This window comes from Conger conger, chromosome 13, assembly GCF_963514075.1.
Source record: "Conger conger chromosome 13, fConCon1.1, whole genome shotgun sequence".
NCBI classification, from domain to species: Eukaryota; Metazoa; Chordata; class Actinopteri; order Anguilliformes; family Congridae; genus Conger; species Conger conger.
In genome coordinates this window covers 38,726,334-38,751,792 of record NC_083772.1, presented here as the reverse complement: position 1 = coordinate 38,751,792, position 25,459 = coordinate 38,726,334, and the positions used below count along the sequence as shown (strand labels likewise).

The following is a 25,459-nucleotide window of genomic DNA, read 5'->3' as shown; positions in this document are numbered from 1 at the left end:
TTTGACACCTCTACCTATCACCCAGTACAGGCTGCAATATACGGGAGACTGGGGATGATTGTAACACTTTTCAAACATGTAAAACTCAATGAGTGTTTATGCTAGAGCGCTCAAACTAAACTGCACATGTTTGTCCACTACAAATCCTAGCCATTTAGACATTTACTGCAGTATCACACAATGTGGGAGTTAATGTGAAATACAAAGAGTTCCACTGTTAACACCTACCCCACTACTGACTGGGGATGGATGTAAAAGGAACAGGAACCCTTTTTAAAATTAGAATAGAAAAAATACAAAAATGTTTAGTCTTTCAATGTAAAACAGCTTTATTTCAAAAAATCACTTTCTAAACCAATATACTGTAACAGTCAGTGAGTGTGTGTGTGTGTGTGTGTGTGTGTGTGTGTGTGTGTGTGTTCATGGTGCCTGCGTGTGAGTGAATATGTCAGCTGATAACCATGCGTATACTAGAGTGTTTTAGTGTGTCTACTGGGACACCACTGTCTGTTTTTCTGTTCTATTACATAGAACAGAAAAAGGACAATATTCTGTTTAGAGACAAACATTGAATCAAACAACCAAAAACTTGTAGTAATGATAAAATATGGCACATATTTGGCATGCTAAGAAATAAAAGCCAAAAACAATCAGTTTTGATTGAATTACGTGATACAACCATGCCCAACGCGGGCAGCCATTAATTAGCCAGCTATTTTGGCATGTGGGTTCAACGCTAGCATGAACATCACATTTAACTAGAGAAACTGCTTATTACTGCCATGGAAGTTAAATCATTTCACCTACAATATTGTGACAGCTAAAAAAAATAGACAAGGTGAGAATTATGACTTTTGTCCCTCAGTTTGGCTTAAAACTATATAAAAAATATATTTACACAGTCATTATAATTCATATACCTTTATCAAGTACATGCTGTGGCAAACATGATTTTATGTCATGATTTAAAAATCATATGTGATATAAATCATATAAAATATGTGATTCCTGAAATAACGTGGATGGTTAGGGACACAGATCCCAGCTTAGGGAGCCCCTCCTTTAAAACACCGCAGAAAATATGAGAGGCCATTACACGGCCATAACATTCACTCTGCTCTTCCAGTTTCCTTCCTGGGAACACATTTGCATACCTCTGCAATTATTTGTAATTGTAGTTTCACAACAGAAATGACCCAGCCAGGCAGAAAAGGGAAAACAACAAGCTATTTTGGTTTTATTAGACAATAATTAAGATTGTATATTTTAATTTGCAGTCCCCTGCATAATTTGGTATTTCTCTCTCTCTCTCTCTCTCTCTCTCTCTCTTGCTTTCTCACTCACAGTTTCTCTCTCTCTCTCTCTCTCTCTCTCTCTCTCTCTCTCTCTCTCTCTCTCATCCATGACTGTGTTGTTTGTGTGCTTGCATGTGTTGGGCTGCGTGTTTGCGCGTGAGTGCAAGTGTGTGTGTGCATGTGTGTGAGTTTGACGAATGTAAGGGATCTCCTGACCTATGACGCAAACACAATAAAAGAAAACAATGCTAGTTGGTCTTCAAATAGCACTGGATTCAAGGATGACACTTGGCGAGGGTGATTTAGTTCCCTACATCAGTGGCATAGAAGACTGCAGGTCCCAATTCAGGAAGGCAAGACTATCATTAAAAAAAAAGGAAAGGATCCCTCAATGTTAATGAATACACTTTGGTTGGTTAATGATCGGTAGATATACATGAGTGAGACCCATGAAAAAGACAATATTCTGTTTAGAGACAAACATTGAATCAAACAACCAAAAACTTGTAGTAATGATAAAATATGGCACATATCTACTGAGATTTCACGGTCCGCATGGCCTTGTCTCTCTGCCTCCGCAGTGACGCTCTCGCAGGGCACCTGAGCCTCAGGTCCACAGAGAACACTCTGAACCCGGCAGACACCCACTGCTCACCCTCTGCTTTTCTGTCTTTTTTTTTTTTTTTTTTACTTTTTATTGCTTCCAGCAGGAAGCCTGTAGGAAACCCCTGTTCTGTCCTCCCGCACATACCCGTGGGCACAGCGGCGATCAGGAGGAGCGGGGGCTTGTGCGCTCTCGGCAGGGGTCTGAGAAGCAGGGCTGGCCCCGTGCACAGGAATGTCCTGTTCCACCGCCACAGCCGTGAGTGGGACTCCCCGCTGCGCTCTGTACACTGCTCTACTCTGCTCTACTCAGTACACTGCTCTACTCATTACACTGCTCTTCTCAGTACACTGCTCTACTCAGTACACTGCTCTACTCTACACACTGCTCTACTCAGTACACTGATCTACTCAGTACACTGCTCTACTCTACACACTGCTCTACTCAGTACACTGATCTACTCAGTACACTGCTCTACTCTACACACTGCTCTACTCAGTACACTGCTCTACACTGATCTACTCAGTACACTGCTCTACTCTACACACTGCTCTACTCAGTACACTGCTCTACTCAGTACACTGCTCTACTCTACACACTGCTCTACTCAGTACACTGATCTACTCAGTACACTGCTCTACTCTACACACTGCTCTACTCAGTACACTGCTCTACTCAGTACACTGCTCTACACTGCTCTACTCTGTACACTGCTCTGCACTGCTCTACTCAGCACACTGCTCTACTCTGCTCTACTCAGTACACTGCTCTACTCAGCACACTGCTCTACTCTGCTCTACTCAGTACACTGCTCTGTACAATGCAGGGCTGTCATTTTGCACCAGAAAGCTCACCATACATCAGCTGAGGTAGAGAGGGAGAGAACAATGTTTTGATGATTGAATCAGGGGATGAGTAAGTGGCAGGTTGAAAGACCCAGGGTTGGGAATTTAGCCAGGACACCTCTACTCTTTGCGAAGTGTGTCATAGGATCTTTAGTGACTACAGTGATTCAGGACCTCGGTTTGACATCTCATCCAAAAGACAATGTCTCTTGCAGCACAGTGTCCCCATCAATGCCCTGGGGCATCAGGGATAACTTGGGCAGAGGGAAGATTGCCCCCTACTGGCCCACCAACACCAATTCCAGCAGCAACTTTAAAGTTAATCAGGAGGTCTCCCATCCAAGTACTAACCAAACCCACACCTGCTTATATTCAGCCAATTGGTAGGAGCAGGGTGCATGATGGTATAGCTTCTGGCCATATAATATAATATAATACATCCATCCATCCATCCATTATCTGAACCCGCTTATCCTGATCAGGGTCGCAGGGGGGCTGGAGCCTATCCCTGCATACATTGGGCGAAAGGCAGGAATACACCCTGGACAGGTCGCCAGTCTATCGCAGGGCACACACACCATTCACTCACACACTCATACACTCATACACTCATACCTACGGGCAATTTAGACTCTCCAATCAGCCCAACGTGCATGTCTTTGGACTGTGGGAGGAAACCGGAGTACCCGGAGGAAACCCACACAGACACGGGGAGAACATGCAAACTCCGCACAGAGAGGCCCCGGCCGACAGGGATTCGAACCCAGGACCTCCTTGCTGTGAGGCGGCAGTGCTACCCACTGCACCATCCGTGCCGCCCATAATATAATACAATATAATATATTTTGTATATCATATACTGTGATAATTGAATGTATTATTATTATTATTATTATTATTATTATTATTATTATTATTATTACTATTGTCAGTCGACAGGATGTTTCGAGGAAAAAAAAGGAAAAAACTGTTGTCTGTTCTGCGTGAAAACAAATTGAATAAGAAAACATTTGATCAAAAATATATATATTGTCAGTAGACTTTTTAAAGTGGAAGGTCCTTCCTGGTTTTACACTAGTCCTCTGCTTGTGGAAAACAAAAGGTCTGGCAGCTGGCCCGAGGCGCTGAATGAACTGAGACGCCCCCTTGTGGCATTAATGGGCTAAAGCATTCTTGTTTCCAGCGGGCATATGGAAATGAGACACGGAAGAGTGGCTATTCAGATCATACGCATATGCGCATGTCAACTACAAGGATCACCAGAGAAGGCTAACCATTCTGCCTAGGCCTAGCTAACTCCCCCGCATGTCCAATCAGGATGTACCATGCAAATGCTGCTCCCACCACCAGAGGGCAGCACTACGTGTGGTGAGAGTGTGATGCAGATGGGCCTTGTGTTCTCCCAAAGAAGACCTCTGAGCCTCAGGCATGAAGAGGAGTCTCCTGAGCTCTCCTTCCAGAGAAACCACATACTGGACCTGGGAGCCTGATAAAACAGGTGAGCCCAGACAGTGTCTGACAGGTAGCCAAGTCATTACTCTGTGTCCGTTTGCCTGCAACAGTACAGCTGCCTCAAGCATTTAATTCAGAAGCGTATGGCAGTCCGACAGTCTGTAGTACCTCATCAAGCAGTCTACTGTAGGCTACAGTACAGAAATGTGTTTACCCTATCGTATATAATTAACCCTCACTAGTCATTCCCATTGAGTGGCAGTGTTCTTTAGATAATCTTAGAAAACCTTGTGCATGTGTGCAGCAGAACCTTACAACCAGTTCAAGTAAACGATGGGTTGTAAAATGTGAAACTGTACTGTGGTGAGAGTGTGGGTTTAAGGAAGGGAAGAGATTACTTGCTGGATATGGGAGCTGAACCCTGGTTTTCTACTCAGCAACACATTAGCATAATTACATTACCAAGGCCGACTAGTGAGGATAAACTTCTTGCTGTAGTACTCTTCCTGACAACATAAGCCCAGCGACAGATGTTTCCAAGAGCACTGGAAATTAGCATATGCAATAAATGATGTGATACATTGCAGTGGATATTAGTTTTACAGAAATCTATGCTTAAATGTATCTGTCCATGGTTGTCTGCCATAAACTGTTAAAAACGGTTGACAATTGATGCTGTTGTTTTATCTTTCAATGCTTATGGATGATTATTAATAAAGTTAAAATGTTATACACAGTGACACAAACTCTTATGAAATGAAACCATTTTCATCACTTTAAAAAACTGAGTAAGAATTACTGTGTAAAAATGGACAGAATTTCACAACAGGAGAGGTCTTGTTGGCGTCTCTTCTTTGATGATTTGGCAAGTAACAAATTAGCTCTTGAATTTGGCCAACTCCTAGCTCAAGAAGTGCCACAATTTTTTCTCTGTTCCATGCCAAACTCCAAGCACTTAATCTATCTCACTGTGTTAATCCACAGTGTTCCTGGTTGACACAGATGACATACGCATCAGTCATTGGAACACTGGAAATAAACAGCAAGGCATTTGGTTTTTTTCTTTAATGTGTTGCTTATTCTGTCCAAAGGGATTTATAAGTGTTCTGCGGCACCCATGAAGTGGAAAGCTTGCACAGTAAATTATCCCGAAAATGACTCCATAATTCAAGTGCAAACGTATGAAAACACTACAGTTGTCACTTTAAATATTCCATTCTGGCTGGAACGGTATTTCTCCAAATTGAATGCCGAAAATAACCCTCTCTGCTGTGAAGAGCACATCTTCTGCTGCGGCCACATAAGGGTTTCTGTGAGCCAGAGAGTTGGTGACACCAGAGAGAGAGACGAAAGAAAGCCTGGTCAAAATACAGAGGAATGCGATTGGACGACAAGCTTGAATACAAAACCGGGCGAAGAGCTAAAATACCCAACAGAAAAAAGAAAGATATGAAAACGTATCGTTTGGCCCCAGTAAAATTCCTAAATGCCAGATTTCTTGGAATGCGCGGAGGAGCAAAGCGGTTGGCCCGAATTGGTGGTGGGAGGAATTGTGAGCACTTAAACACAGCGTCTGGAGACTGGAGACGGGCTTTGGTTGGGCCCGGGCTGGCTGAGTAAAGGCTATTTAATCACAGTGTGGGAAGAGCTGTGGTCGGAGAACGAGTGGGTGCTGTCACAGCGAGGCAAAGCCCCTCTCTCTCTTCCTCTCTCCTACTCCCTCTCTCCCACTCTCCTACTCTCCCTCTCTCCCTCTGAGGAGGTGTAACAGATTAAGCTGCGGGAGATTTCAGGCATGAGAGACGTCACGAAACCACAGTCAGCCCACACGTTTGACCCAGAACCTCGTTATGGGACAGACCGCATTGTGCCTGTGCAAACTCTGGCCTCACTGTGGGAGAATACACTGTCAGCAGAGGCTTGTTAAAAAGCAATACGTCTGCAAATGGGCTTCAGACCTCAGCCCTAACCATCCACAGCAAATATAAGAGGTACTACGAATCAACAATTGTCTTGAATTTGACCAAATTCAAACTTCAAGAGAGAATAAAACTGTCAGTTTCCTATCATTGCAGATAAATGATTAATGAATCAATGACTTAATGATTTCTGAATCAAACGCTAAGGTCCCCAGCCAAGGGAACTAATGGGGACTGCATCTAGGTTTTCTCACATCACCCTCTGGACTGCAAGTTCACTTTTTTGCTTGTTATTGAATTCCACAACACTAGCACCACACTGACCAAATGAATTGGGATAGTAAGATAGCTAGTGTGTCCACATTTTTATTGGATGACTGGAGCTAATTTGAGGCTGTCTATTGTTGTTGTTATGAAAACTAATGAATGTTATGAATCTAAGATGTATATGGCTAATTTATTTGCGAGTGTAACACTTAATAGATTCCACTGAATAAAATTTAACCTGGAACATTTAGGGACACATTAAATTATGACTTGAGGTGAATTATGACTAAAAACCATACTCAAAGAGAAACGTAGATTTATGTTCCAGTATTTTATTCAGCTCACTATTTTATGACGAGGTCACACCTTTCCAAAGGACAGCACGTCCTTACAACCCGAGTGCTGTTCTAAGTGCTGTAATAAAGGAACGGCAGTGCCAACTCTGGGCCCGCTTGTAAAATGCATTGTAAACACTGGTTAAAAAAAAAAGAAAGAAAGAAAAAGAAACCAGTAAATATATGAGACCCAACAAAAATACTTCTGAAAAAATATTTCAAGCTAAGAAAACACTGAGGCACAGAAGTGCAAAGACTTACCGAGAAAGCAACAGCAACGTCAATATTAAATCTGAATCCTGGGCAGAATTACTGCCTGCTTTATTGAGAGGTATTTCCGGTAGCTGCAAACTATTCTTTACAGATCTCAAACTCCCGGAAACATCCATAATGATGACACCATCCGCAAATATTATTCCCATTTTCCCTCTATTTGACCAAGGGAAAGATGAAGGAAGCCTTTGCTTTGATCCCACTTTCCTAGCTTCGTAAATCACTGGATCCCCACTAATAGTCTCCATTCTCTGGGGTGCCGTTTGTACCCCTTTTCAAACTTCTCTGCCATTTTTTTTTTCTTCAAATGTAAAACACTTGAGGGGAACTTTAGGCGGTTCATTCCAGAAGCATCAGTACTTACACCTTTTCTTTTCTTTTGTTACAGTAATATTGATAGTTTTCAAGCCTATTTATAAGATTTCTAGCTGCGGCCATGCATGAAAGCTGATTGGAGAGTCCAAGCAAATACTGTCATTGTGTTCATCCTTTCAGCAATAATGTAGCTGCTGTTAGATTTGAAAGTACCAAATACATTGTAGGTGTGTTAGATACATCAGTACTTTGATGGAGTCAGTAACAAATCCAGAAGAAAAGCACTCAATGCTAACTTGCATTTAGCACCCAATGTTCTCAGTCTATCTACAGGTATTTTAGCCATGTTTACACGCACAGGACTTCAAGCTCATGAGGAGCTTTGGGGCGCCCCAACTGAACTTCCTTACAGCCCGATGTACAGTAGAAGTAACACTGAAAGCCGAGACCCTTCCCAGGTACTGGCACAGGGCGGACAATGCAAGAAACAGGCACACTAACCCCAAAAGACACTCTCTGTAAACTGAAAAGTCACCACCCCTCCCCAACTATAAATCCCTTTGCATCCCGCTCTTATGATCCCACTCACCCCTTTGTCATTTCCTTTGCGCTTACAGAGGGGAGGCCATCTTCACCAGGCTGAACCCGTTCACCATGCCAGCAGCTCTGATGCTTTTGCTCTTTTCTTCTGCATAAGAAAGGCAAGGTATGCAAGGATCAGCACTCCGCCAGGGCCTGGAACTGCTCTGTTGTTGCAGTTAGTATATTAGTCTTGGATTAAAGCAAGAGCACTTATACAAGAGGTGTCACTTTCCAGCAAAGAAGAGAAGATTGTGATGCGATTGAGAGGCAAATGAAGACTGGATTCAAAAGGCCCTTCTGAGACTACACTGTCATAAATGGACCACCGGTAGCCAGAAATTGCACACACGCACACGCACACACACACACACACACACAGAGGCATGCACATGTTGCACACACACACACACATACGCTACACACAGGCATGCACACACACACGCTACACACAGGCATGCACACACACACAGTAACCAGCAAGTTAACAAACACCCTAAAATAAAGATATTTATGCTCTATTTATGCTTCATCAATCAATCAATAGAAGGATCATGCATTGTGAAAAAGCAGACTCTAGTGAAAAATGGAGATGACATGATACCTAAAAATGCATATGTGTTCACCCTATCACACTCAGGGGAAGACCACTAGGAATTTACCCACAATTCCCTTTAAGCCGCATAAAAAGGAGCACCTGGCAACCAGAGAGGCAGCAAATGTTCTCAGTCCATCCCGTGCTCTTTTCTCTTATAAATCAACTGCAGCTACACTCAGAAGTGTAGTCACAGTTTCAGTGCCATACATTGCCAAAAGCTTTCAGTGGCATATCAGGCTTTTGTCAAAGTTAGTACTGACCTTGGTGGTGTCTGCAAAGTCTGCTCCAGTCTGAATCATGTCCCCAAGCAGACATGGGCGACAGACGAGGCTAGTCTCTTCTCTTTACTCTACCTTTAGAGGAAAACACAAGACAAATTAGCATTACATTTTAGCATTTGGTAGACGCTCTTATCTAGATTGGCTAACATCACACACAATGTATTTAAAGGGCTGGGCATTTTACTGAATCACTTCTGGTGAAGTATGTTGCTCAATGGGACAATAACCACATCCGACCTGGGAATCAAACCCGCCACCGCAACCTTATATTGTGCTAATATCCTAATGAAATACATTTTTTTATTTTCTTTAATTTCATTTTTGTACAACTACTGTATGTGTGTGTTGTATGTTTGAGAGAGAGAGCATAATGTGTGTGTATGTGTGTGTTGTATGTTTGAGAGAGAGAGAGCATAATGTGTGTGTGTATGTGTGTGTTGTATGTTTGAGAGAGGGAGCATAATGTGTGTGTATGTGTGTGTTGTATGTTTGAGAGAGGGAACATAATGTACTGTATGTGTGCGCTTGCATATGCGCTCATGAATGTGTATGCTCATACTTTGGTAGTGTACTTTCATGCACCCGTGTGTGTGTGTGTGAGAGAGCAAGAGCGAGACAGAGTGTAGCATATGTAATAGTGGTGTACTGGTGTACAGTTATAGATGTGTATGTGTGTGTATGCATGAATGCCTGTGAAAAAGTGAAAGTATTGTGTATGTGTGTACATGGCCATCTGTTTTAGACTGATTCCCAGTCACACAGTAGCTGAGACTGCTCTGTGTGAATACTTCTGCTGACACCACTTATTGGACGAGCTCCCATTGGCTCCTGAGGAAAGTGAAGCCAGTGAGAAACACAGAGACACACTCTGTACCCCACAAGAAGTGTTTACCTTTGGAACCGAAGCTCAACAGCGCCTTTCACTGACAAGGAGGGGAATATTTTTCCCATAAATAAACAAAATAACAAAACATGGTCTTGCATGATTTTGTCTGGAAATGTAATCAAGTAACAAATATTAGCCATAAAGTTGAGCCACCCAGGTCTTAAGTATGTATGGTTCTCAGAGTCTTGTCTTTCAACATCTGGAGCCATCCCCAAACAGACAGCTGTCCCCGTCACACATTGAAGCTGAGTATACAATCATTACTAACATTAGCATGTTAAGCATAGCCTCTGCAAAAGCTATGATGATTCACTGTCTATTACTTACACTTTGTTAAGCGAGGCAGCAGACTGTTAGAAAATGGCTACAGTACTGTGGGAAAAGGCATTCAAGTAGTGTAGTATTGTTTATTATCTACACTTACATTATTTGTGTGTGTGTATGTGTGTGCGTATGCATATATGTGTGTACAGTATATATAGTGCTTTGAATATATACATTTTTATATATTTATAATTTCATATATTTATAATTGTTTACACTCTGCACTGTTACACCTTAAGATTTTAAAGCACTTAAATACCCCCCCCCCTTCCCTAACACAATAAATTCAAAACATTAATGATTTTATTAAAAACATTTATTAAAGACTTACAATTCTCATTCACAAAATTATTCATCTCTTCTTTGCAGATAGGCCTTTGCCAGCAATTAGTTCTAGTCTTCTTGTGCATTTACATTTTGGACGTTTTACCCATTCATTGATGCAAATCTGATCCAGCTCTGCCAAGCTAGATGGACAAAGATATTGAGGCCGAACCATAGATTTACAATGGGATTTAAGTATGAGCTTTAATGAGCCATTTTCCTTTGTAGTTTTTCACTGTCACTGTCCTGAGCCTATCTTCAGGCTCAACACAGATCACTTGCAGACTGAAACAGGTACACCTGAATGAAATACTTGCTTTCGGCTTCAGCCATTTTGTCCTTAATGATCGCAAACTCCCCATGCCCTACTGCTGAACAGGCAACCCCATAGAGAGATGCTGTCACCAGCATGGACAGCAGAGACACCACAGCACCTTGCTTTCAGGCCAAAGAGCTCCACTTTATTCTCATTGGATCACACAATCTACTTCTAGGTTTCAGCGTATGTCTGTCGTGGAAAATTGTAATTGCACTTTGCAAAATGATAAATAATTGGGGGTCGCGGGACTTTTGCGGTCTACATAGTTTTTTTTTTTCCCTTTTAGTTTATTCCTAGAAAAATCATTATATATATATTAGTTCATCGGTCAGGTATTCACACACCCCCCTCCCAACATGAGCGGTGCCAAAAAAGTGGCATGTAATTTCAGTCGAGGGGGTTGTCATGATCCTATTTTCTTAACAAAAATAAAACTTCACCAAAGAAAAACAGGCCTGTTCATCTGTCAGGGGAGAAAGAAGTGGTGGTTTGAGTAAGTGCTACAATTAAGATTCACTTAAAAGGTGATTTTCTGGTGCAAGAACACTTCAGGTCACAGAAAAAATATATATATTTTCTGAGAGATAAATACATTAAAATATGTACATTAAGTACGTTCTATTTTACATACTTCAACTATGTTACGACTAGCCACATAAGCTAAGGAATTGAACCAAGGATTTATTTTTACATTATTTCAGTGATAAGATTTTGCATGCATGTTTATATCCTGGTGTGTTTTGTGCACATTTTGTTTTGTTACAGCCTTATTCCAAAATGGAATAAATTCATTTTTTTCCTCAAAATTCTACACACAACACCCCATAATGACAACATGAAATTTTTGCAAATTTATTAAAAATAAAAAACAAAGAAATCACATGTACATAAGTATTCACAGCCTCAAAATTGAGCTCAGGTGCATCTTGTTTCCACTGATCAACCTTGAGATGTTTCTACAGCTTAATTGGAGTCCACCTGTGGTAAATTCAGTTGATTGGACATGATTTGGAAAGGCACACACCTGTCTATATAAGGTCCCACAGTTGACAGTGCATGTCGGAGCACAAACTAAGCATGAAGTCAAAGGAATTGTCTGTAGACCTCCGAGACAGGATTGTCTTGAGGCACAAATCTGGGGAAGGGTACAGAAAAAGTTCTGCTGCTTTGAAGGTCCCAATGAGCACAGTGGCCTCCATCATCCGTAAATGGAAGAAGTTTGGAACCACCAGGACTCTTCCTAGAGCTGGCCGCCCGTCTAAACTGAACAATCGGGGGAGAAGGGCCTTAGTCAGGGAGGTGACCAAGAACCCGATGGTCACTCTGTCAGAGCTCCAGCGTTCCTCAGTGGAGAGAGGAGAACCTCCCAGAAGGACAACCATCTCTGCAGCAATCCACCAATCAGGCCTGTATGGTAGAGTGGCCAGATGGAAGCCACTCCTTAGTAAAAGGCACATGGCAGCCTGCCTGGAGTTTGTCAAAAGGCACTTGAAGGCACCTCACAGACCATGAGAAATAAAATTCTCTGGTGTGATGAGACAAAGATTGAACTCTTTGGCGTGAATGCCAGGCGTCATGTTTGGAGGAAACCAGGCACCGCTCATCACCTGGCCAATACCATCCCTACAGTGAAGCATGGTGGTGGCAGCATCATGCTGTGGGGATGTTTTTCAGAGGCAGGAACTGGGAGACTAGTCAGGATTGAGGGAAAGATGAATGCAGCAATGTACAGAGACATCCTGGATGAAAACCTGCTCCAGAGTGCTCTTGACCTCAGACTGGGGCGACGGTTCATCTTTCAGCAGGACAACGACCCTAAGCACACAGCCAAGATATCAAAGGAGTGGCTTCAGGACAACTCTGTGAATGTCCTTGAGTGGCCCAGCCAGAGCCCAGACTTGAATCCGATTGAACATCTCTGGAGAGATCTGAAAATGGCTGTGCACCGACGCTCCCCAGCTTGAGAGGTGCTGCAAAGAGGAATGGGCGAAACTGCCGAAAGATAGGTGTGCCAAGCTTGTGGCATCATATTCAAAAAGACTTGAGGCTGTAATTGCTGCCAAAGGTGCATCAACAAGGTATTGAGCAAAGGCTGTGAATACTTATGTACATGTGATTTCTTAGTTTTTTATTTTTAATACATTTGCAAAAATTTCTAAACTTTTTTCATGTTGTCATTATGGGGTGTTTTGTGTAGAATTTTGAGGAAAAAAATGAATTTATTCCATTTTGGAATAAGGCTGTAACATAACAAAATGTGAGAAAAGTGAAGCACTGTGAATACTTTCCGGATGCACTGTATGTGTTTTGAGTTTTGTTACTAAAGACAGATCATAGCTGTGATCCACCCACTCAAACACATTTGCGAAGCAATCCTATATACGTATATACACAGCGTAACTTCCAGTAAACTTTCAGTTAAATTCCATTTAGTTTTACTTATGAGACACTGTCACAAAGGCACTTTACAGGAAAACAATGTAGCCAATCAGATTGGGGGATTGATGATGTAGTCAGAAGTACAGGTTTATGAGAATTTGACAAGAACAGTGGGTTACCATACTTACTATTTATAAATGTGTCATGGTATTTTAACGACCACAGTGAGTTAGGACCTTGATTTAATGTATACATTTTATATTTAATCTTACAAGGAAAATGTGGCTGGCTAGGATTCAGAACAGATTAAAAAAAATAGTGACCAAGGATAATAAAATATGGATTGACACAGAGGAGGGTAGAACTTGAACACGGCCCCTTTAGGGAAGTGCTTTACAGGGAAGTGTAAAAGCTGACATATCCACCGCCCGTATGCAGCACCCATCTGAGGATGCACTGCAGCCCCTTTCCCACCACATAGGGAAACAGCGATTAACCCACGCACACTGAGCACTTAGGTCCTTTCTATTGCCTTGTGTGCAAGGTATACTATGGCCTTCAAAGCCAAAGCTTGTATATATAGCCAGCATGGCTTCTGTGGGTTCTTCCACGTGAAGCCATGGTCTTTCACTTTTACGTTTACATTTCAATTGCAGACGCTCTTATCCAGAGCGACATACAGTTGATTAGACTAAGCAGAAGACGATCCTCCCCGGGTGCAATGCAGGGTTAAGGGCCTTGCTCAAGGGCTCAACGGCTGTGCGGATTGTGGCTACACCGGGGATCGAACCACCAATCTTGTGGGTCCCAGTCATGTACCTTAACCACTACACTACAGAGCCACTCACTGGGCCCTTTCCAAACCTTCCCCCATCCTGTCCGAGCTCCACCCAATGCAGGACACAAGGAAAGGAGGACGCGAGGATGGAGGAATGGAGGAACCATGTATTACACAGACAGAATGTCCCTCTTCAGCCAAGCGTCAGTGTGAAGCCACATCTATTATAGACGTGGCAGATGGGGAGAGGTGGATCCACAGGCCCATCGTTTTTACGGCACTCGTGTGTCTTCACGGAAGCGTCCTCTGGCAGCCTCCTCAAGCCGCAGAAGAGAATCTAAAGGATTGGAAAGTCCTTAAAGATGGCGGGTCTTGATCGATTTCCAGGTCAGGAGTGGACGCGGGAGACGAGGATGGGTTAAATAAGTGACTGGAGCGAGCCCGCCGTGTTTCACCTCCTCTCTCCATCGAGAGCTGAGCAGTCTCAGGGCCCAGCTCAAGCTGTTTCAGTTAATAAGGCCCACTGGAAAGATGAAACCAGCAGCCACCAGAGCCAGGGGAGTTCAGGCAGACCAGGAAATTCTGGCTCAAGGTCCACGTTTATCTTCGCCACATTGAAACAGTGACGGCTTTGTCAAGTAAAATAAAAAAACACTTCTCTACTGGAAGAGAGGCAGAAATGGAGAGTGTTTCAGTTGCATTCTAGGAATGGGATATTTTTGGAGCAGTATTCCAAATTATACACAAGGTCCATGAATTAACCCTGTGAAGGTATTTTGGGAAGGTTTTTCTATATCCTAAGTGTTCTAGAAGTGACCACGATATTTGAATAACAAAACAATCCCCCCCCCCCCCCCAATGAGATTTCCATTTTCATTGAAAAATTTAACTTTTCAATGCAATTCACTAATGATTATCTGCTTATATAAGTATGCATATCATATAATGAAATATTAAGTGTTTATAAACAAGTTTATACAGTTTAAAGCATTTCTAATCATGATGCTAATGTATAAAAATCCTGGGTAATGCCAAATTACCAATTATTATGGCTACCAAGGCTAGAAATTACTTTGAGGGTTGTTATTGGGGCACACTTAGTAACTTCAGCAACTAAGACAAACAGTGACTATGAACTTGCTGATATTTAACCCTTTAAAGTGTAAGAATGCTTTCAATTGAACAGTCTAATGCAAAGAACTCTGACTTTTTAAATAACATTCCAAAAAACGTACTCTAGAATGGCAGTATTTAAGGCAATGCTTGTGTGGAACTCAATACCATCAACAGCAGCAAGTGTGGTTGAAAGAGCCAACTGTGCTCTAGAGGCACAAGACAAAACTGTAGCCACTGCAAATCAGTCGATTGAAAATATTAATATAGGGTGTAAGTAAGCAGTCCCATCCAGAACAGTCCATCAAGAGCATTAGAAGGATTATCTGCTTAGAGTTTATTTTATTCTGAATATGATTAAAACCAATTACTTGCATTGAAAATGCTGCCAAAGGAATGGAAACGTTTTTGGAAGCTATCCACTGACATTCGGTTTCTGCCAGATATCTAATCATTTATCAACATTAAAATACAAACTCTGGCTAACAGAACACTTTCACCAGAGAAAAATCATGCATTGGTCTCCCAGATAATGTCTTAAACCCATTTTACACACATTTACACCAATGATGAAACCCAATAAATCTGACTCTTCGTTTAGGGAGATATCAAGTTTGGCACTGCTCGACTTGTTGAATTCCGAGTTGCTCCCAGCACTTCAGAGCCCAGAACGAACATGATCGTCCCTCTGCAGCCGTTGCCAAGGAAACATACACTAAAACATGTACTCGAGATTGGCCTATAAAAGATATAAACGTTTTTCCATCTGAGACCTCCCCAGCAGAGTAAAGCAGTGATTAGCTTCAGGTGCTGTCTGCTCCCAACATACTGTAGGATCAGTCTGTTAAAATTACAATCTATATTTTCAATACTTCAACTCTTTTATTTTTTCTACCCAAATTATGTCCTTTAATTCTTCTCTGGTTTGGCTCAATGTGTCCATTTGCCACTGCAGCTCACAATACAGACAAGTGGCACTGCAGCAGAATCATGCACAGTCTTAGGACTAAATCACCTCCGTACTGCAGCAAATCCAGTACAGCAGAGCGAGCTGATCAACGCAGAAGTGTATCTCTCACTAATTGATTGACAGGTGTCAGCCTGAGGTTGTCTGACACATCATTGTGAGGAGCTAATGGAGCAATGACCCAGTGAGGAACCCTGGTGAGCTTAAACTCACCCAGCCTTTCTGGGAGTGTGTATTCAGCTGTGCGTGGCTACTGGGGACTTCTGGGGCCTGAACCAGGGGCCTGTTCTGCGAGGCAGGATTACTGAGTTAGCCAGATAACTGCACAGAGTAAAACCTGGAACCCTCCCAAATATGGAGCATGGACTGAACTAAAGAGAGTTGCTCTGGGTTTTTAACTAGCACAGCTATCCAGCTAACTCTGTAGCCCTGCTTTGTGAAATACCCCCCCAGGATTACTGAGTTAGCCAGATAATTGCACTGAGTAAAGCCCGGAAAAAAAGTTATTTTAACTTCAGTCCATGTTCCAGATTTGGAGGGCATTCAGGTTTTACTCGCAGTTAGCCGGCTAACTCAGTAATCATGTTTTGTGGAACAGGCTCCTGGATTACTGCCTTAGCTAGATAACCCTGAACCCTTCCAAATCTGCAGCATAGACTGCAGTAAAAAGAGCTGTTCCGGGTATTACTCAGTGCAGTTATCCAGCTAATTTAGTAATCCTGCTTCGTGACACAGGCCTCTGGTCATGCCAAATGCCTTAAATGACTGCTACTCAGTAGCTTAATTATAGATGAACCCTTTCTGTCACTTTCAAGAACAATCTATCATTTCTAAATAAATCAGCCCCGAAGACCAGAATGCTACAGAACCAGCCAGTCAATCACGAAAAACATAGCCATGCATAGTACATTTTAAGGCAATAAAATGTTTTATATGAGTCAATTCATATTTATTACAGCAAATGGCACAATTATGAACATGTACGGCCACATTCTCACAATGACATCACCAGAGACATGAATCTACCAGTTTAAGTCCATTTAAATTCATTAATTCATTAAGTTCAAACAGGAAGGGAGAATGTCACCCCATCTTCACCATTCACATTAACGCTAGCCCTCATCCACAAACCACAGTCCCCAGACCTGAGCAGAGCACATGAGTGCTTTTTTCAAAAGATCGTTGCAGGTGGCTTGAAGTGTATGTGGTCCACACATTATGTCATGACTGCATTAAACAAGTATGTCAGAGTAAATCCCAGCAGAACAGAAACCATACAGTATATATAATATTGTTATTGCTATTATTATTATTAAAATGTGAGAACTGGTCCCCTTGTGGCTGGTGGGTGGGCCCACACCACAAACACCTTTGAGTAAACAGAATCCCCGGCTATCACACGTGACAACACGTGGAAAGAGAGGGTATATTTCATTTTTGATAGTGAGACGAACAGGCCATTATTCATCCATGAGGGGGGTGGGTATTACACACAATAAAACTCCACTTTCGGCCAGAGTGTGGCCTGTAAACTCAAACTTTCAAACTTTACCACATCCTGCATACAGTAAAAGCCCCCCTTAACAAAAAATAAATAAAAGACATTCAGCTCACGCCTCTCCAGTGCAGACACGAATCGGCCAGCGCCTCGGCGGTGAGTGAGAAATCTAAAATTAGTTTATGTCGCCTATAACGGGAGATTTACAGGCTGGTTTCATTAGCAGTCTCTGGGCTATGAAAGTGTGGTGCTGAGAACAATAACAAGACTTCTGGGCCCCCCGCCTTCGTCTCGAGCCCCCCATCCCCACAGATGCCCCGGCACCTCCCCACGCACACAGGGTTCAAATTAGGCAGCCAGGCCCCCTGCTCCCAGCGGGCCAAACACTGGCTTCAGCACTCCCCACTCATTCACAATATGGACGTCTGCATTGCAGTCTATGGGCCTTTTCATAAGATGGCCGCCTACATACTATATTATATTATATTATATTATATTATATTATACACTCTTAGAAACAAAGGTATGAAAAGTGCCTGGGAAAACATACTAATTTTGTTCCCAAAGAGAACATTACTGTACTTTTTTTTATTTGATCCTTGAAGAACAAACATGTACCTCCACTGTCACGTTATTTCTGAGAGTGTATTATATTACTTTTGTGACTGACAGTACCTGACAGTATCACTTCCTATAAATATACATTTTGTTAGTGTCACAGAGCTTGAATATGAATAGATTAAACTGGCACTGAATTTTTATTACACTGATCTAAACACTGTGGCAATGTTAGAACATGCACTGTGGCTAGTCACGAACCAGAAGGATTAGAGCAAAGTTAGGAAATGTTGTTAAATTGCCCACAGGAATCAAAAAGTACTGCGACAATTCAGAGCCGAAACCTGTGGTTCAGGTTTGCTGATATGGTACTATATGTACAGACAGATGTGTTCTATTCTATATAAAGCCCAAGACACAGGGCCTCCTTATAGCACTGGAGCTCTGTCTGAGACCGAGGCAAATGTACCGTATCTCCTGTCCTGAAGAATTCCCCAAAAGCCTGGTTCCTAACCTATTTACCCCCCACCCCCCACATAACCAAGTCCGTTTGAAGGCATTCAGAAACAGAGCACATCAACATATAAATTCAACTGCTGAGGAGGAAAGAGGCAGTTTGCTTTCCCATTTTGGTTTTATTTTTCCTCCCCAAAACTCTGACCGCTAAGCCCCACGAGCGCTTGTTTTCTCAGACGGAGCTGCAGCCGTAGGCCCTGTGGGTAGCCAGCGCTGGGCCAGACTGCACCCCAGAGACAGGGGCTCCTGTGGAAGACTGGCTTGATTTAAGTTTCTTCTGGAAGGCCAAGTAAATACAACTTGTGAAGGAGCTATGGCCGCTGTGTCCAAGACCACAACGGAGAGGTTGGAGACTAAGACCAAAACTAAAATTGCCACTTGGGTGCGAGACAAAAACTGAGACCGACCTAACTTATGTTTGTGTGTGTGTGTGTGTGTGTGTGTGTGTGTGTGTGTGTGTGTGTGTGTGTTCGCATGTGTACATGCATGTGTGTTTACAGGAATGATGCATGAGACATGCCTAAAATTATTACATTAAATGGCATCTGTACACAGGTGTGTTCGCGATGTATGCAAACCATATTCATAAGCAGTACATACACTTAACACAACAACCACACAAAGAATTACTTGTGTTTAATGATGCCTTTCAGATTTATTATGTATTGGTACAATTTTATTGTTTTTAACAAGACATGCACCAATTAAAAAAATTATATTGCTCATTCCCAGCAATAGTTTACTTAACAACATTTCTCATTTCTCAGTCTCATTTGGTGATTAATGGCCCCACACTCCAAATTGTTTACATAATTTGCAGTTGGAGTTCATAAATCATTACTCACTATATGTACTGTCATGTAAACTATGAGTCATGAAACACTATTGCTATGACCAATTTCCGTTTGTATTATATTACATTTAGGCTTAGTTAACCTTATGTCTGTTGCCCTTATTTGAACTATCGATTATGTGTCTCTCTACGTTTAGGTTTTAGAATAGAAGGCGCTCCAGGTAACCTGATAAGAAAGGGCCATTTCTGCCCTTTCTGATGTTTGATGTTTTAACTGTTAGTTGCATGTAGATTGAATATTAGGGATATGTTTCTTTCTTGCAGACAAATCTGAATACCTGAATCCTTAGTCTGTTATCTTAGCCTCTTGTCTTAATTGCAATAATTCTCACCAGAAATGCCATATGAGAATTTTTTTTCAAGATTATTCAAATTTAAGGGAAAATTGTAAGTAGCCAAAGAAAACCCTGTTTTCTGACACCACCCACTTACTCAGTGAAGGAGTATGTTTTTATTTTATTTTGCATTCACAGCCTCTGGCCTGAATGCCATTTTCCCAGCTGTCTACCAGGCCTTGGATCACCAGGGAGATTTTAACTCTCAGGGAAAACACTGCCTACCAGAAATGAGTTGTTACGGAAGCAAACGACAAATAAGGATAAGATAAGGAGTGTGTGTACTGCTTTAAAGCACCCATTTGTGTGACAAATACGGTCATATGAGGCAATGTTCATAGCAGTAGTGTTACATGTCTTTGTTTTGCCCTGTTTAAGCAAACAGCCTACATACTGAACCTTTATTGTGCCATATTGTGGTCACACAAAATATACCCCGTATCGCCCCCATCTGTCCTTCATTTGGTAAATCCTGGCCCGGGTCGCCAAAATCCAGGTTCTCATCCAAACACAACTCTTTTCTCATTACCACATTAAGTGCAGGGAACCAGTAAGCTAATAAGAAAAGAAAGAAAGAAAAGGTAATGGTTTCTGTAGGACTCTTTATAGTGTCCGAGTGACCTTGGCATAATACAGTATAAACTATTAAAGAGCCTCACATACTTTATGTAATTTATGTAAATACATAAGTAGTTTATATTTAGTACAGGGAGATAGTTTAAGAGTGGTCATTTGGTTAAAGATGGTGAGCGCAGCATAGGCAGTAGTTGAGTTCAGATGTGGGTTATTCCAATAAAATGTAACCTGCACATGTTTGTCCTACATGAATTACTTTGTAATAAGCTGGATGTTATCATTGGTTCCTTGTTGATTGCAGAGTAGTAACACACTGTATGCCCATTTCATATACAATGTTACAAATGTTTCAAGTTGTCAGAATTTTTGGATTTAGTGGTTACATTTTATCTAAATACCTTTCATTAAAGTACAGATTTTCAGCCACAGCATGAATAAGACATATTATACTGTTCATATGTTAGCTGTTGCATCTAGACATGCATCCAGAGTCCTTTCGCTTTGAATTCAAAACTTAAAGTCAGATCCAAAATATATAAACAATTAGATGCAATTTGCACAACGTGCAAATATAATGCATTGGTAGGCTATAGGCTACAAATGATTAGGTAGATAAGATCACTTTGCGGGCTTCATTTTTGGAAAAATAATAGCCGACATTATTCTGTCATCTGAAATTTTAATCCTCGTCAATATGCATCACCGATATACTTCTATAAATCGTCATCATCATCATCATCATCATCATCGTCAATTAGCTTATGTTATAGATCTACTTTTTAAGGAATCAGGCGTGTACCAGACAATGCAACAAGTTGTATAGATGCAAAAGTTTAAAATACAATTACTTTCCAGTATATAGAGATCACAGAACCCGGAGCAAAACATAGCCTACTTGCGCTTTAATACGACTGGCATGCAGCAAATATCCCAGACTATTTTGATACATGACTCTCCCAAAAATAATTACAAATAACCCGTGTCGTCTGACAAGAAAATATTTTTGTAAAGGAAAATGAGCGGAATCACAGATAAAACCAACAAAAAAAAAAGCCATCGCCAATAACGCAGCGCAACTGCAGAAAAGTTGTGATATTGGACTTACCTTACTTTTTTGTTTCGATCAAGAACTTTTGTTCCGAAAAGTGGAAGAACTTCATTAAAATGTAGGCTTCTGAACCGTATAGAGTAAAATAGGTATCTTATTCATCTGTATTATATACAAATCGCCAGGCTGCATGGAATATGCTACTACAGTCATACAAAACTCTACTGTTCACTGCGTGTCTGTGTGTATGAGAGAGAGAGAGAGAGAGAGAGAGAGAGAGAGAGAGAGAGAGAGAGAGGGGCGGTTAACACCCAAATCAGAAAATAGAATGCAATTTGTTTCTGAGTGGTAGGCCAATTAAAACATATATATAACAGCACGTGACGTACTATAATGTGCGTAAATGTAGGCTAATATTCTGTGCAAAATCTACAGTCGTTTAGCTTTCACTTCATTGTTCAAGAGCATTGTACAGCACGTCTTAAAATAGACCTGTTAATTAATTAATGCGTTTTATACACAGTGAATTATCTCACAACGTGTTATCTCACAGTAACAGTCAACAGGAAATGCTCTTCTAAAGTGTTTTAATATGGACAGTTGGTCTTATACCAGTGCAGTAAAAAAGAGACTATTGTAGAGAGTGCAGGAGTCAGTTATCCACTGGTATTTGTGAGATTGATCATGATTGACAATACTTATTACTGAACATTGATTGCGTTTCCAATAATATTATAATTTATGTTTCATTGCTTAACATGAAGCATCTCATCCGCTGGGGCTGATATTGATATTGATTACCTTCAGCTTGTTTGACAAAACATCTCAATTTCCTATGCACTCCAACGGACCAAAACATTTATTCAATATTTTTGCATGTTCCATGGATCTTGCTCCTCTTTTTTGCATTATTTTGCATTATTAACATTTTGTACCCAGTGGGTTAATATTATGCAAAAGGGGGATGGCTTGACCCTATTATTTTAAGGCCATTGGACACACCATAGGCTTATGGTCTGATAACTGAGGGATATAACGAGAAGATAAACAATAGTTTTATCTCAGAAAAGATAAGTGCATTAACCTCATTTCAACTTGTTAGAGCATTGTCTTTTTCATTCAACAATTCCAGTAATGGCCTCGTAAACTACAATTTCTTCACTCCTTATGGAAAAGGCGCCATTGTAATGCACTCACAGCGTATGCGCTGTTGTTACAATGCCTATTTTAAGCAAATCATTTTCAGTGGCAAGCTAGTCATTTTATTTTTATTTAATTATTTCTTACTGGGTGTAGCATGCAGCCTTCTTGTGACAGAGGGGTGTTTTCAATGAAAGCGGTTATTTTAGCTCCAGACATGTTTACATTTCTGCGGGCTGGTCTCTCGCTTTCTCTTTTCCCTCTCTCCTGCTCTTTTCTCCCTCCATTTTGAGAATGCTACACCATGAGCACAGTCGCAGTCCCAGTCCCCTTGGATCCCAGACATTCTTCAAGTCTGCCAGAGAGAGGGAGGGTCACAGAAAAGGAAACACCTCATTTAGGTGAAGAATTAAACAACACTGAAATAACATGTTTGGTTACTTCACAAATACAAATAGGTAACAATGTTTTATGAATTGTTACATTTCTTATTTGCGCAGTGCTTGTGCAGTGAAGCCAATCATTTTTATCCAAGATATAGCACTGTAGTTTTACATTTTGCCCTGTAACAAAGTGTGTAAACAGACATCATCAATCAATCCCAGAGCAAGAGAGAAAGAGAGTTGCTGACTGAGGATAATCTGTTTGTGCCATGATATGAGACCCTTGCTGAACCTGCTACAGACCTAGAAGAGTCCACACATTATCCAGTAGTCCACTTTGGTCCACATGGCAATGCAGTCCTATTTGGCACAGCAACATAAGAATGTGAGAGTATGATGACTAAAGCAGGCCGTTCAGCCCATCAAAGCTCAACATTAAACAGACATCAAAAGTAGAACCAGGAACCAGGAGTGGTCCGGCAGTAGCATACCCCAACGCACAAGGTGAGGTCTGCTCCCCATACTGAAATTCAAGCGGGAAAGGGACAAACGGCCGAGCGGCTCTTGGAATTTTCAGGAAAAAGAGCCAGTGTTCAACTGGTGCTGGAAAAAAAAATGCAAGGCAGGAGTCTAGACGGAGGAACCGGGCTGAAATCTGGAGGCCATTCCCTCTGACTTGGCAGGGCTGCCTCTCCTTCTTCAATGCCTAATTACACTCCAAAGTGTTCATATGATTTTCAAGCCTTTTTTCTTCTTTGGATGTACAAATACAGTGTGGGGGGTGGCAAGCTTACACAAGTCTCAGTTTTATTATTGTAAGGTATTTGCTGCATACAACAAGAGTTATAATATAAGTGATGTCAACATTTATAAATGTTACTACTAATATAGTAATGACAGAACAGCAATTTGTACATGTTTTTATGACTGGTCAGTACAATACAGAGATATACAGATATTTAATCAAGATTTATCAACTAATATAAATCAGTCGCATTTCAATTTTTTAAATTTATGCCACAGACTTTGGAAAAAATATATAGAACTATAATTGTTTAAATATGGTTATAGAAAGCTGTAACATACCAGATGAAGTGAAGTGCAAATGTTTTCCTTTACATTTCCCATCTCATATTGCTGAGATGCAAATGTGCAGAACTACCAGCAGGGGGAGGCAGCATAGAGTGTTTAGAAAATTAAAATAAATTCTAATTATTACGTAAATGATATTGGAAATCCATGTGCCCTGTTCTTGTTAGGCCTTTTTCTTTTATTTTTTTCATTTTTTACATTTTTGGCACTGTACACTTATTGTCTTCTGGCCAATTTGAAAAGCTTACTTTGGGGGAAAACACAGTAGCGAGAAACAAGTCATCTCCTTACTCCCTTATCTAGAGGTGAGTATATACAGTCATAATTTATACAGCTGAATACTCCCTGAGGTAATTCAGGTAAAATAACCTACCCAAAGACAACTGAACCATATACAGTCACAAAGTCCCTCCAAGGTGCAGTCCTTTCTGAACATAGTTTATGAAACAGTTCCTATAGGGCTGACACTATGTTGCTAAATTCATAATATGCAGTGTATGTCCCTAGAAACACACATTAAACTAGGCTAGATATTGAATCTTTAACCTGTTTTAATTTATACATGTTAGCCCCTTAAGTATCGCCCCTTTTCTTGACACAAGCTTGAAAATGACAAAATAAAATGGTTACTATTCTTGAACATTTTTAACGACAGACATAATCCTCTCTTCTGAGAGGTATCCCTTTGGGGTTTGTTTTTCAAGAGTCAGGATTGCTCTAATTATCACTCAAGCAAAGTTACATAAGCCCAAACACAGTGAAAGAGGAAGCTGAAAAGATTGTCTGGTTTTGAACGAATTATTGTGGCTGTGGCAGATGTTGCTAGAAACACAATGGAGCCACAGCCACAACAATATCACCAAAATAAAATTATTCTAGGCTATATCTAGGCAGTTTTCCCAAGAGGACATTTGCAGACTCCAAACGGACAAATGGAAACTAAATGATATCATGATGTGTAAAAGACTGAATTTTGCTTACTAAACTATACAACATTTATCCTGAAAAAAAGTGTTTGCACTTCCCCCTGCCTGTCAAGCTCTCTTTCCTTGCACTCATCAGCTTACTTATCATAATAAGTAAAGTAACATATTGTATACTAATATATTCATTGAGGTGCATTAATTGAAGTTTGTGTATACCCAACCCCCATCAACAAGTCAAACACATTCCAGAATTTCACAGGCTATTTATTATTCAAAAGCAGGATGGCTCCTTATTTATAAGCTTACTGAACTATTTATTTAGAATTTACTTAGATGCTCACCCTGTATAAAATGTGGTCACAACACCGAAAATTCCTTCTATTGTGGAGTCAAAGGTGTCTTCCTTTGATATATTTGAAATATTCATTCAGACTAGAGATTCCTTGAAGTCCTCAAAGGAAGTCCTATATTAAAACATAGGCATCACAAAATACATGTTTTGTTGTAAAACATCAACCTTTTCTCAAGAACTGTTTTGGCCAAAGTGCATGCATATTGAAAATGTGATTATTTCATTGTAAGGGCAAAAGAATGATGCGCTGTTTCGTGCAAGCCTAACAAACTATACACCGTTGCACATGCACATAGTCGGTTCTTTGCTGCATAGAAGTTATACTGTAG

At 41.0% G+C, this 25,459-nt stretch overlaps 1 protein-coding gene across 1 annotated transcript in view; it reads right to left on the bottom strand.

Annotated features, from left to right (window-relative positions):
* The window catches only part of LOC133107865 (transcriptional regulator Erg-like), a 47,416-nt gene extending 25,980 nt beyond the window's left edge, over positions 1–21,436 (bottom strand). Inside the window, exons 1-3 of the mRNA XM_061217119.1 lie at positions 21,295–21,436; positions 8,743–8,835; positions 7,895–7,993 (exon numbers count right to left, since the gene is read on the bottom strand). The gene's annotated coding sequence lies outside the window, so the exon portion shown is untranslated. The remainder of the gene's footprint in view (positions 1–7,894; positions 7,994–8,742; positions 8,836–21,294) is intronic.
* Between the last annotated feature and the right edge of the window lie 4,023 nt (positions 21,437–25,459).